Here is an 11,479-nt window from a genome sequence, read left to right on the forward strand (position 1 = left end):
CCTCCCCCAGCGGGCTCAGCCCCTCGGCCCTGCCCTCTCTCTTCAAGTGGCTTGGGAGCGCGCGCATGCGCGCTTCTGGGAACCGTCCGGGGATTCGGGTCGAACGTCAGAGGCGCTGGCCGGGCGTGCGCGGGCTCGGCGGAGGGCGGGAAGGCTGAAGGGCGGTGACAGGTCGCACCGCCTCGCGAGGGCCGGAACGCCCATCTCTGCAGAGGTGCACTCAGTGGCGTGGGAAATCAAATGCATCCGGTTATCCCAGTTCGGCCTCGCTAGGATTCCCGGGGGATGTCTGGTTTGGTTTGGTTTGTTTCAAAGTAGCGGAGAGCCCGACTGAGCGGGAGGTGGAGTGGAAGGCGAGAATAGGGGTGAAGGATTAGACAGAAGAAGACTTTGAACTAGGAACGGTGGCAACCAGGGTGACCCAGGCTTTTGTGACCTGTAGAGGCAGAGGGTGAGGAGTCACGCCCTCTCTCACCAGATTTTGGGTGGCCCTGTGGAGACACCCTGTGCCCTTTAAGGGACATGGATTGAGTCAGGACCTCAAAATGTTAGCCTTTTCTCAGACCCAGCTTTGACCCACGTACTCACCTTTCCTCAACTAATTTTCATACTTTTCACTTGACCATATATTTTTTAAAAATTGGGTTAAGCACTTGAGGTTCATTTCTGCCCCTACTCTATGTGCACCCTGTACCAGAGGGTGGGGTGAACACGTGTGTAGCAGTCATGCGTCCTGTCTACAGGGGCCGATGCACCTACTTGCAACCCTTTACCTTCTACTGTGAAACAAACCTCAACTTTTTCTTATTCCTGTTTTGCACCGTGCTTATAGCTGCCTTAATCCATGTTCCCTTCGGGATGCTGGTACCCAACTGAGAAGTTTATGTACCTATCATGTGCCAGGCACTGTGCTAAGTGCTAGCGAGAAGTCGGTGAGCAAAACAGAAAAGAAAAAAAAAGAAGAAAAGACTGCCAGCATTGAACTTAGAACCTAGCAAAGTAGATGGACATAAATCAAATTATCAGACAAGTAAATGAGGAGTTGCAGCTGTGATAAGGGATATGAAGAATAGGTGCTTCCATGATGGCGGAACATGACCCAGTCTGGGGTGGAGAAGGGGAAATGATTCCAGCTGGAATATGGCAGGTGAGAGTTAACTGGTAGCACTGCGTTGGCCGAGGCAGGATGACCTGCCTCAGGCAGCTGCCCCAGAATGAGAGGATGTTGCTGCTGGTGGAACTCCAGCTTTAAAGCAGTGGATCTAGGGCCACATTCCTCAAGACCATAGTAAACAGGAAAGACCTTTTGGACTAGAGTCTTTGAAGTAGTCACATGAGGCCAAGACCCCAAGAGGGCTGAAAGAGAATCTCATCAGGCTGAATGGGAGCAGAGCATTAGCTGTAACTCCAATATATTATAGTAAAAGGGTACACATTGATTAGAATGATTATACCCCTCCAAGTGTAAGATGTTGTTCAATTTATCCAGGACTTAAAAATATGTCAACTCTTCACAACCATTTTTACTACAAGCCACACTCAACCTGTGTTGTTCCCTGAACCTGTGATGCACTTTCATCCGTTCATGTCTCTACATATCCTTCCTGGGCCCCGTAGAGGCCCTACCCCTTAAGGTTTTCAGCTGGATTCCCATTAGCTAGTTATCTTCTCTCAGGTACAGAGAGTTAACTTTGCTCTTCAATATTCAGCACATTGTCATATCAGTCCCTACAAGGTCCTTGTTTATATTATTTTATATTTTTTATATTATTTTTTCCTCATCTTCCTCAATCCCCACTCATTCTTCTAGACACAAACTGCAATGTGTTTGATAGAGATTCTTGATAATTTAAGACAATGTTTTGTTTATGCTTCTTGCGTTTACAGAGATGGTATTGGACTGTAAATCTCTCTTTACAACTGTTTTACTCAACACTCTGTTTTTGAGCTATACCCACATTGCTGTGTGCACACCTAGTTTGCTACTGAGTATGCCAGAAATTGTATTCATACATATCCCTACTGATCGGGCATCTAGGTTACTGCCAACTCCCTGAGGTCATACTGTGGTGAAAACCCTTGTGAATGTCTTTACAAACCTTTGCCAGAACTTATTTTGTGCTCTTGTAGAACTTTGTGCATACCTAAACTGCTTGGCATATAGCAGGGACTCAACAAATGTTGAATACCTCTACTATGATGGTTAGTGTACCAGAATAATTTATTTATATTTCTGTTTTCCTTATTGGATTATTAGTACCTTCCAGACAGGGCAAATGTCTTTTCTATCTTTGTGTCCCTGGCACATTAAAAGTGGTTGATTTCAAGGTATGTTCAATGAATGAATAAATACTTATCCTCACTGCCACTACATACTGCCACTTAGTCTTGCCCACATGACTCTCAGTCTCAGCCTCACTCTGATCTCTAGCTTTTGATATTTCTCCTTTCAAGATAGCTTACCTGAATTCAGACACTGAGCTCAGGCCTGCTCATGAGCCTGCTCTTCCAAAATCCTCTCTCTCTCTCTCTCTCACACACACACACACACACACACATTCTCTCTCTCTCTCTCTCTCTCTCTCTCTCTCTCTCTCTCTCTCCCTCCTTTCTCTCATTACAGGCAGCTCCTGCCCTCCAGTTCATTGCTCAAGCCTAAAACTGAGATGTTTTGACCTTCTTTCACACATCAAATCCATCAGCAAATCATTGTAGAATCCAGTATCTGTTTCTCATCATTTTCTCAGCTAAAACCATAGTCCAAGCTTCCATTCTCTTACCTGCATTATGGCAACAACTTCTTTGCTGGTATCCCTGCAGTCACTGTTCACTGTTGTCCTCTCTCTGACAGTTCTCAGCACAGAAGACAGAATGACCCTGTTCAGGTGTCAATCAAGTCACTCTGCCACTCAGAATCCCCCAGTGACTCCCTACATCTCTCAAGTAAAAGCCAGAGTCTTTATTTATTCTGGCTTCAGTGCCCTATATACTATGACTTCTGTTATCTCCTCTATCTCACCTTCTGCTTTCCCCCTTCACTTCATTCCAGTGAATGAAATCTATCTAGTTCACCTAGATTTTCTCCTATGTTATCTTTCAGAAGTTTTACAGTTTTGTGTTTTGCATTTGGGTTCTACGATCCATTTTAAGTAATTTTTTTTGAAAGATATAAGGTCTGTATCTAGATTATTTTTTGCATATGAATGTCCAGTTATTCCAGCACCATTTATTGAAAAGGCCATTGTTTCTCATTCCAGTCAATATTTTCTTTGTTGTTTCTTGAAAATACCAGATAGGTTCTGTCTGTCTCCTCTCACTAGAGTGTAAGCTCAGTGAGAACAAAGATTTCCATTTGTTTTATTCACTGCTTGTCCCCAGCGCCTACCACAGTGTCTGGAACATAGTGAATGTTTACTAAATATTACATGAATGAATGAATATGTGTTGAGGACCCGGCCAAGGTTGAGTCAGCTCTCATGCCTATATTTATCTGATATTGGAATGATGCTTCAGTGTTTCTAGCCCAGCCTTGGCCCCTGGTTTCCATTAAATTGCTGCCTGTTGTCTTTGCATTGATTTATTCTGTGCTATTTCCTGCTCCTTCGCAATTTGAGCCCTCTGAGTCTTTTTCATGCCTCAATCCCAGCTGAAATGCCTTCTGCCCTTTCTGACTCTCAAATCTTATGTATCCTTCAGGACCCAGCTAAAGTCACACTTCTTTCTTGACACTTTCTCTGACAATTTCCTTTAACCGTAACCTCTCATTCAAATGAGACATTAGAAAAAAAATAATTAATTGGCTTTATTTTTTAGAACAGTTTTAGATTGATGGAAAAATTAAGTGATAGTGGAGTTTCTATGTACTCCCTAATCTCCCCTCCTCCCCTACAGTTCGTCCAATTATTAACATCTTGCATTCGTATTGTACATTTATTACAGCTGATGCATTATTACTAACTAAAGTCTATAGTTTACATTAAGACTCACTCTTTGTGTTGCACAGCTCTGTGGGTTTTGAAAAAAGCATAGCATATCCACCATTAGTGGGTCAGCAGAACAGTTACACTGCACTAAAAAATTCCTTGTGTTCCACCTATTCATCTGGTCCACCTGCAACCAACCACTGGCAATCGCTGATGTTTTTACTTTCTGTAGAATTTTGCCTTTTCCATAATGTCACGAGTTGGAATCATATAGTATGTAGTCTTTTCATACTGCTTTTTTTTTTACTTAGCAATATATATTTAACATTCCTCTTTGTCTTTCATGGCTTGATAGTTTGTTTTCTTTTATTGTGCACAATATTCTACTGTATGGATATACCATGGTTTGTTTATCCATTTATTTATTGAAAGACATCTTGGTTGCTTTCAGTCTTTTAAAATTATGAATAAGCTTACTGTAAACTTTCTTTACAGGTTTTTGTATGGACATGAGTTTTCAACTCATTTAGGTAAATACCAAGGAGCATGATTGCTGGATTATATGGTAAGACTATGTTTGGCTTTATCAAAAATTACCAGATGGTCTTCCAAAGTGGCTGTAACAGTTTGCATTTTCACCAGCAATGAATGAGACTTCCTGTTACTCCACATCCTTGCCAACATTTGGTGTTGACAGTATTTTGAATTTTGGCTATTTTAATAGGTGCATAGTAGAATCTTAGTTTTAGTTTGCAATTTCCTAATGACATATGGCATTGGGCATCTTATGCTTATTTGCCATCTATCTATCTTCTTTGATAAGGTGTCTGCTCAGATCTATTACCCATTGGGTTGTTTTTTTAATGATGATTTTTAAGTGTTCTTTATATATTTTAGATATCAGCCCTTTATCAGATTATGTATTTTGCAGATACTTTCTCACAGACTGTGGCTTGTCTTTTCATTCATTTAACAATGTCTTTCATAGAGCAGACGTTTGTAATTAAAATATTTCAACTGTTCAATTTTTTTCATGGATCATGCTTTTAGCATTGTACCCAAAATGGCATCACCAAACACAAGTTCACCTAGATTTTCTCCTATGTTATCTTCTAGAAGTGTCACAGTTTTGTGTTTTGCATTTAGGTCTATGATCCATTTTGAGTAAATTTTTGAGTAAGATATAAGGTCTGTGTCTAGATTATTTTTTGCATATGAATGTCCAGTTATTCCAGCACTGTTTGTTGAAAAGACCATTGTTTTTCCATTGAATTATTTGCTCCTTTGTCAATGATCAGTTGACTGTATTTGTATGGGTCTAATTCTGGCATCTTTATTTTGTTCCATTTATCTGCAGTTGGCCCTCTGTATCCATGGGTTCTGCATCAACAGATTCAACCAATGACAGACCAAAAATATTCTTTAAAAATCCCCTAAAAATGGCCAGGAGTGATGGCTCATGCCTGTAATTTTGGCACTTTGGGAGGCCGAGGCAGGGGGATTATGAGGTCAGGAGTTCGAGACTAGCCTGGCCAACATAGTGAAGCCCCATCTCTACTAAAAATACAAAAAATTAGCTGGGCATGGTGGTGGGCACCTGTAATCCATAGTGCTCGGGAAGGTGAGGCAGGAGAATCACTTGAACCCGGGAGGCGGAGGTTGCACTGAGCCAAGACAGCGCCACTGCACTCCAGCTCTGACGACAGCACAAGACTCAGTCTCAAAAAGAAAATCCCCTAGAAATAACAATATAAAAATAAAAATAATACAAATAAAAAATCAATAAAGTGGAACAACTGTTACATAGCATTTACACTGTATTAGGTATTATATATAATCTAGAGATGATTTAAAGTATACAGGAGGAGGATATGCATAGGTTATATGCAAATACTACATCATATTATATAAGAAACTTGAGAATCCACGGATTTTGGTATCCTCAGACATCCTGCAACCAGTTCCCCCCAGATACTGAGGAACAACTTTATTTCTCTTTTCTTTCATCAATACCCTACTGTCTTGATTACTGTAACTTTATAATAAGCCTTGAAGTAAGATAGTGTCTGTCTTCCAACTTTGTTCTTCCTCAATATTATACTGCCTATTCTGGATCTTCTGTTTTTCCATGTAGACTTTACAGTCAGTTTGTCAATATTCACTAAATAACTTGCTAGGATTTTGATTCAGATATCATTGAATCTATAGATCAAGTTGGGAAGAAGTGACAGCTTAACAACATTAATCTTGCTATTTATGAACATGGGATATTTCTCAATTTATTTAGATTTTTCATTTCTTTCATAAGGTGTTGAACTAGATCCTGTACATATTTTGTTAGATTTATACCTAAATATTTTGTTTTTCAGTGCTGATTTGAATGGCATGTTTTTAATTTCATATTCCAATTGTTCATTGCTGATATATAAATTTCCCTCTCATCACCGCTTTTGCTGCATCCCATAAATTTTAATAAGTTTATTTTTTCATTTAGTTCAAAATATTTTTAATATCTCTTGAAATGTCTTCTTTGATCCGTATATTATTTAGAAGTGTGTTGTTTAATCTGCAAATATTTGAGGGCATTGCCCAGCTATATTTTTAGGTTTCTAAAAATACCTAGTTTGATTTTATTGTAATCTGTGAAAATATCTTGTTTGATTTCTATTTTTTTTTAATTTTTAAGGTGAATTTTATGAAACAGAATGTGGTCTATCTTGATTAATGTTCCATGTGAACATGAGAGAAATGTATATTCTGTCTCTGTTGGATCAAATAGTCTATAAATATCAGGCCAGGTGCAGTGACTGATGCCTGTAATCCCAGTACTTTGCCAGGCTAAGGTGGGAGAATCACTTGAGGCAAGAAGTTCGAGGCCAGTCTGGCCAACATAGTGAAATGCCGAGTTTACTAAAAACACAAAAAATTAGCCGGGTGTGGTGGTGTGTTCCTGTAATCCCAGCTACTCAGGAGGCTGAGGCATGATGAGAATCGCTTGAAACCGGGAGGCAGAGGTTTGCAGTGAGCAGAGATTGCCCACTGCACTCCAAGCCTGAGCGACAGAGCGAGACACACACACACACACACACACACACACACACAAAAGTCTATAGATCTTGATTAGATCAAGTTGATTGATAAGGATGTTCAGTTCAACTATATCCTTACTGATTTTTTTGGCTATATCTGTAAATTACTGACAGAGTGGTGTTGAAGTCTCCAAATATGACAGTGCTTTTGTCTGTTTCTCTTTGCAGTTCTGTCTGCTTTTGCCTCATATATTTTGACACTGTTGCTAGATGGATACACAATAAGGATTTTTATGTTTTCTTGGATAATTAACACCTTTATCGGTATGTAATGCCCCTCTTTATACCCGATAATGTCCTTGTCCTGAAGTCCACTTTGTCTGAAATTAATATAGCTACTTCAGCTTTCTTTTGATTAGTGTCATCATGGTATATCTTTTTCTATCCTTTTACTTTTAGTCTAGCTATATCTTTACATTTAAATTGGGCTTCCTGAAGACAGTACATAATTGGGTCTTTTAAAATAATTCATTCTGACAGTATTCATTTTTTAAATTTATGTATTTAGACCATTCACATTTAAATTGATTATTATAATAATATAGTTAGATTCATATATACCATATTTTAACTGTTTTCCATTTATTTCACTTGTTCTTGGTTTCTTTTTTAACTTTTCCTGTTTTTCTGCCTTCTCTGGTTTTAATTGAGCATTTTATATTATTCTCCAAGAAAAGAGATCTTAGATATTGATTATAGTTTTTAAAATGTAGTAGTTTCCCTAGAATTTGCAGTATATATTTACATCTAATTAAGTCCACTTTCAAATAACGCTATAGTGCTTCATGGGTAGTACAGGTACCTTATTACAGAGTACTCCCAATTCCTCCCTTATGTCCCTTATAATTTTGCTATTATTCACTTCACTTATCCATATACTATAATCACCCAAAACATCATTAGTTTGAAAAAAATAGTTATATTTATTAGATCAATGAAGGTTAAGGAACATTAAAGAGTTTATTTTATGCTCATTTACTCCTTCTTGAAAGCTCTTCTTTTCTTTACGTAGATTTCAGTTTTTGACCTATGTCATTTCCTTTCTGTCCGAAAAATTTCTTTTAACATTTATTTCAAGGCAGGTCTACTGGTGACAGATTCAGCCTTTGTCTGAGAAAGCATTTCTTCTTCGCTTTTGAAGGATAATTTCACTGTATCCAGAATTCTAGTTTTTTCCTTTCAACACTTTAAATATTTCACACTACCTTCTTCTTTCTTGCATGGTTGCCAATGAGATTTCTGATGTAATTCTTATCCTTGTTCCTCCTTAGGTAAATTTCTCTTCTGTAGCTTCTTTCATGTTTCTGGTTGTCTTTAGTTTTCTGTGATTTGAACATAATATGACTAGGTGTGGACTTTTTTTTTTTTTTAATTTATCCTGCCTGGTGTCTTCTAAGCTTCCTGGATGTGTGGTTTGGTGTCTGTCACTGATTTTGGAAAATTATCAGCCTTTATTATTTCATATATTTCTTCTGCTTCTTTCTCTCCTACTTCTGGTATTCTCATATAAGCATATTATACCTTTAGTAATTGTTCTATAGTTCTTGGATATTTTGTTTCTTTTTTTATTTCTAAGTTTTGCATTTCAGTTTGGGAAGTGTTAAAAGAAAAACTTCATCCAAATTAAATTTAAAGGAATTTAATTGAGCAACGAATGATTGGTGAATCGGGCAGCTCCCAGAATCACAGCAAATTCACATAGACTCCAGTGCAGCCATGTGATGGAAGATTTATAGACAAAAAGGGGAAATGACATTCAGAAATCAGAAGTCAAGTACAGAAACAACTGGATTGGTTACAGCTTGGTGTTAACTTTATTTAAACAGGGTTCAAACAATTGGCTACATTTGATTGGTCAAAACTCAGTCATTGGCACAGGTATAAACTGTGGTCAGTTTATACCTCCACTTGTTATAGTTCAAGATGTACAGAAAAACCTTTAGGCCAAACTTAAATATGTAAGGAGGCAGCTTTAGGATAAACTTGATTAACAGAAGTTTCTATTAACATATCTTAAATCTCATTGATTCTTTCCCCTGATTCTTCCCACAGCTCTTTCCAGTCTACTGGTGAACCCATCAAAGGTATTTGTGTTTCTGTTACAGTTGTTTTTTAAAAAAATTTCTATCATTTTTAAAATTCTTTCTTGGAGATTTTTTTTCTCTCTCTCTGCTTACATTACCCATTTGTTCTTACATGTTATCTACTTTTTCCATTAGTGCTCTAAACATATTAATTATAATTATTTTAAATTTACTTTCTGATAATTCTAAAATCACTGTTATATTTAAGTCTGGTTCCTATGCTTGCTTTATCTTTACAGACTGTGTTTTTTCTTGCCTTTCTGCATTCCTTGCAATTTTTTGTTGAAAGTCAGGTATAATGTATTGGGTAATAGGAACTGAGGTAATTAGGTTTTAGTTTGAGTTTTTATGTTAATCAGTTAGGAGTTGGGGTGTTTAATGTTTGCTGTAGCTGTAGGTGCCAGATGCTTTAGTTCAGTATCTTTGGTTTTGTCTCCTTTGCTGTCTTTGCGTTTCCCTATCGACTTCTTAAATGGTCTGGGTTTCTCAGCTCTCTCATTGTAATCTATTGCTATTATACTGGAGCACTGTTGATGCAGTGGCATGGTGTTAGGGAAGGGAAATGTTCTATAATTGATGATTAAATTTCAGATTTTTATTTGAGTTCCTGGGCTGCAATCTTCAGAATTATTTGTTAGCTTTTTTTCTCCCTTTAGGTGAGATAAGAAGGCTAGAAAGGACTAGCACCGGCTAATAGTCCCTTCCTAGGTCAAGAATGGTTCTGGAAAGGTAGTTTCCCTTGTAGGGCAGGCATTTGTTATAAAGAATATTCTGAATCTATTTCAAAGTGGTTGCTTCCTGCTCCTCCTTCAGGAAACAGGAAGCAGAAATTCTCTGATCTACACTGTCAGAAAGTGGTGGGGTTCCTGAAGGCAAAACCCATGAAAGTGTAGCCTTTGCCACCCATTTGTCCCCCAGGAATTTTCAACTTTCAAACTAGCCCACACCCAGTCGCAAGCAATTCACCAAAACCACAATTTAAGTTTTCCTACCTAATTGGCTCCAGTGGCTGCTGCTTCAGGAAATCTAAGTTCTGCTCTGATTCTCTGTATTCACCTATTGCTCCAGATTTGGTGCTGGCAGGTTGCCCTGGGACCTCAAATCTCTTGGTCTAAGATAAATCATTGCTTTTCTGTTTGTTCAATGTTTTGTTGTTGTTGAAAGGAGTGCCATTTCCAAGCTCTGTACATGTCAGAGCTCAATATTAGACATTTGTGTTGGAATTTCTTTCTTGGCTTAGAGTCGAGTGTCAGGACTGATATTCAGAGCCCAAACATCACCAAGAAGCCTGTACAAGTAGAAGTATTGACCCTCAAGGTCATTTTAGTATTGATTTTGTTATGAGATAATCACATTATTTTCTCTTTATCCATTGAGAACAAATAGCATGCAATCTGTCACAGTCACTGGTTTGGCTAACTTGACTTCCATGCCCAGCCTTATTTTCTCTTGCCTGCCTCTAACCTAGAGACTGGAAAACCTAAATATGCAAGTTTCCAGCCAACCCTGAAGCCATAGCGGCCACATGACTATTTTTCTTTTTTTACAATTGTGATCTAAACATAAGTTTACAGGGAAGTTTCTAGAAAAGCTTTTGCTTTTTTGAGAAAAGGGGACAAATTTGGCTGATGTTGTATCTTCTTTTGTAATGCCTGCCTTGGTTATGGATGTGACACCTAAAGTTAGGGAAACCTTGAGGCTGTGGTTAAGAGAATCGCAAGCCATCCTTCCACCTCACCCTCTCGAGTAGCTGGGACTACAGGTGTTCGTCACCACACCCAACTAATTTTGTATTTTTCTGTAGAGCCGGGATTTCACCATGTTGCCCAAGATAGTCTCGAACTCCTGAGCTCAAACGATCTGCCCACTTTGGCCTCCCAAAGTGCTGGGATTACAGGCATGAGCCATTGTGTCCAGCCACCACCAGACTTATGTGAGAAAAATAAACCTCTGTTTGATTAGGTATTGCTAAAGTGGCTTTTCAATAACCTGCAGTCATATGCATTTCTGATAGAGCACCAAACCTATATGGAATCTGAGGTACAAAGCAAACAACCAGACTAATAGATAACAACTATGAAGAGCAGGCGTCAACCTGGCTACAATGAGTCATGTTGAGGCCCACCCATTCAAAGAATTAAAGCAAAGATCAGTTTCAACATTGTTGAAATTCCAAGTACTAGAGTTTTGCTGGTTGCCATTTGTTACGCACATATGTCACATGAAATGTGGAGGGGATGTTGTCTCTGTAAACTCAAAGTGCCAGTTTCATTCCTGTAATCCCAGTGGGAGGCCAAGTTAAGAAGACTGCTTGAGGCCAGGAGTTTGAGCCATGCCTAGACAACATAGTGAGACTTCCCTCTGCACCCCCCACCACTCTATA

The sequence above is a fragment of the Macaca nemestrina genome, chromosome X (genome assembly GCF_043159975.1).
Source record: "Macaca nemestrina isolate mMacNem1 chromosome X, mMacNem.hap1, whole genome shotgun sequence".
NCBI lineage: Eukaryota > Metazoa > Chordata > Mammalia > Primates > Cercopithecidae > Macaca > Macaca nemestrina.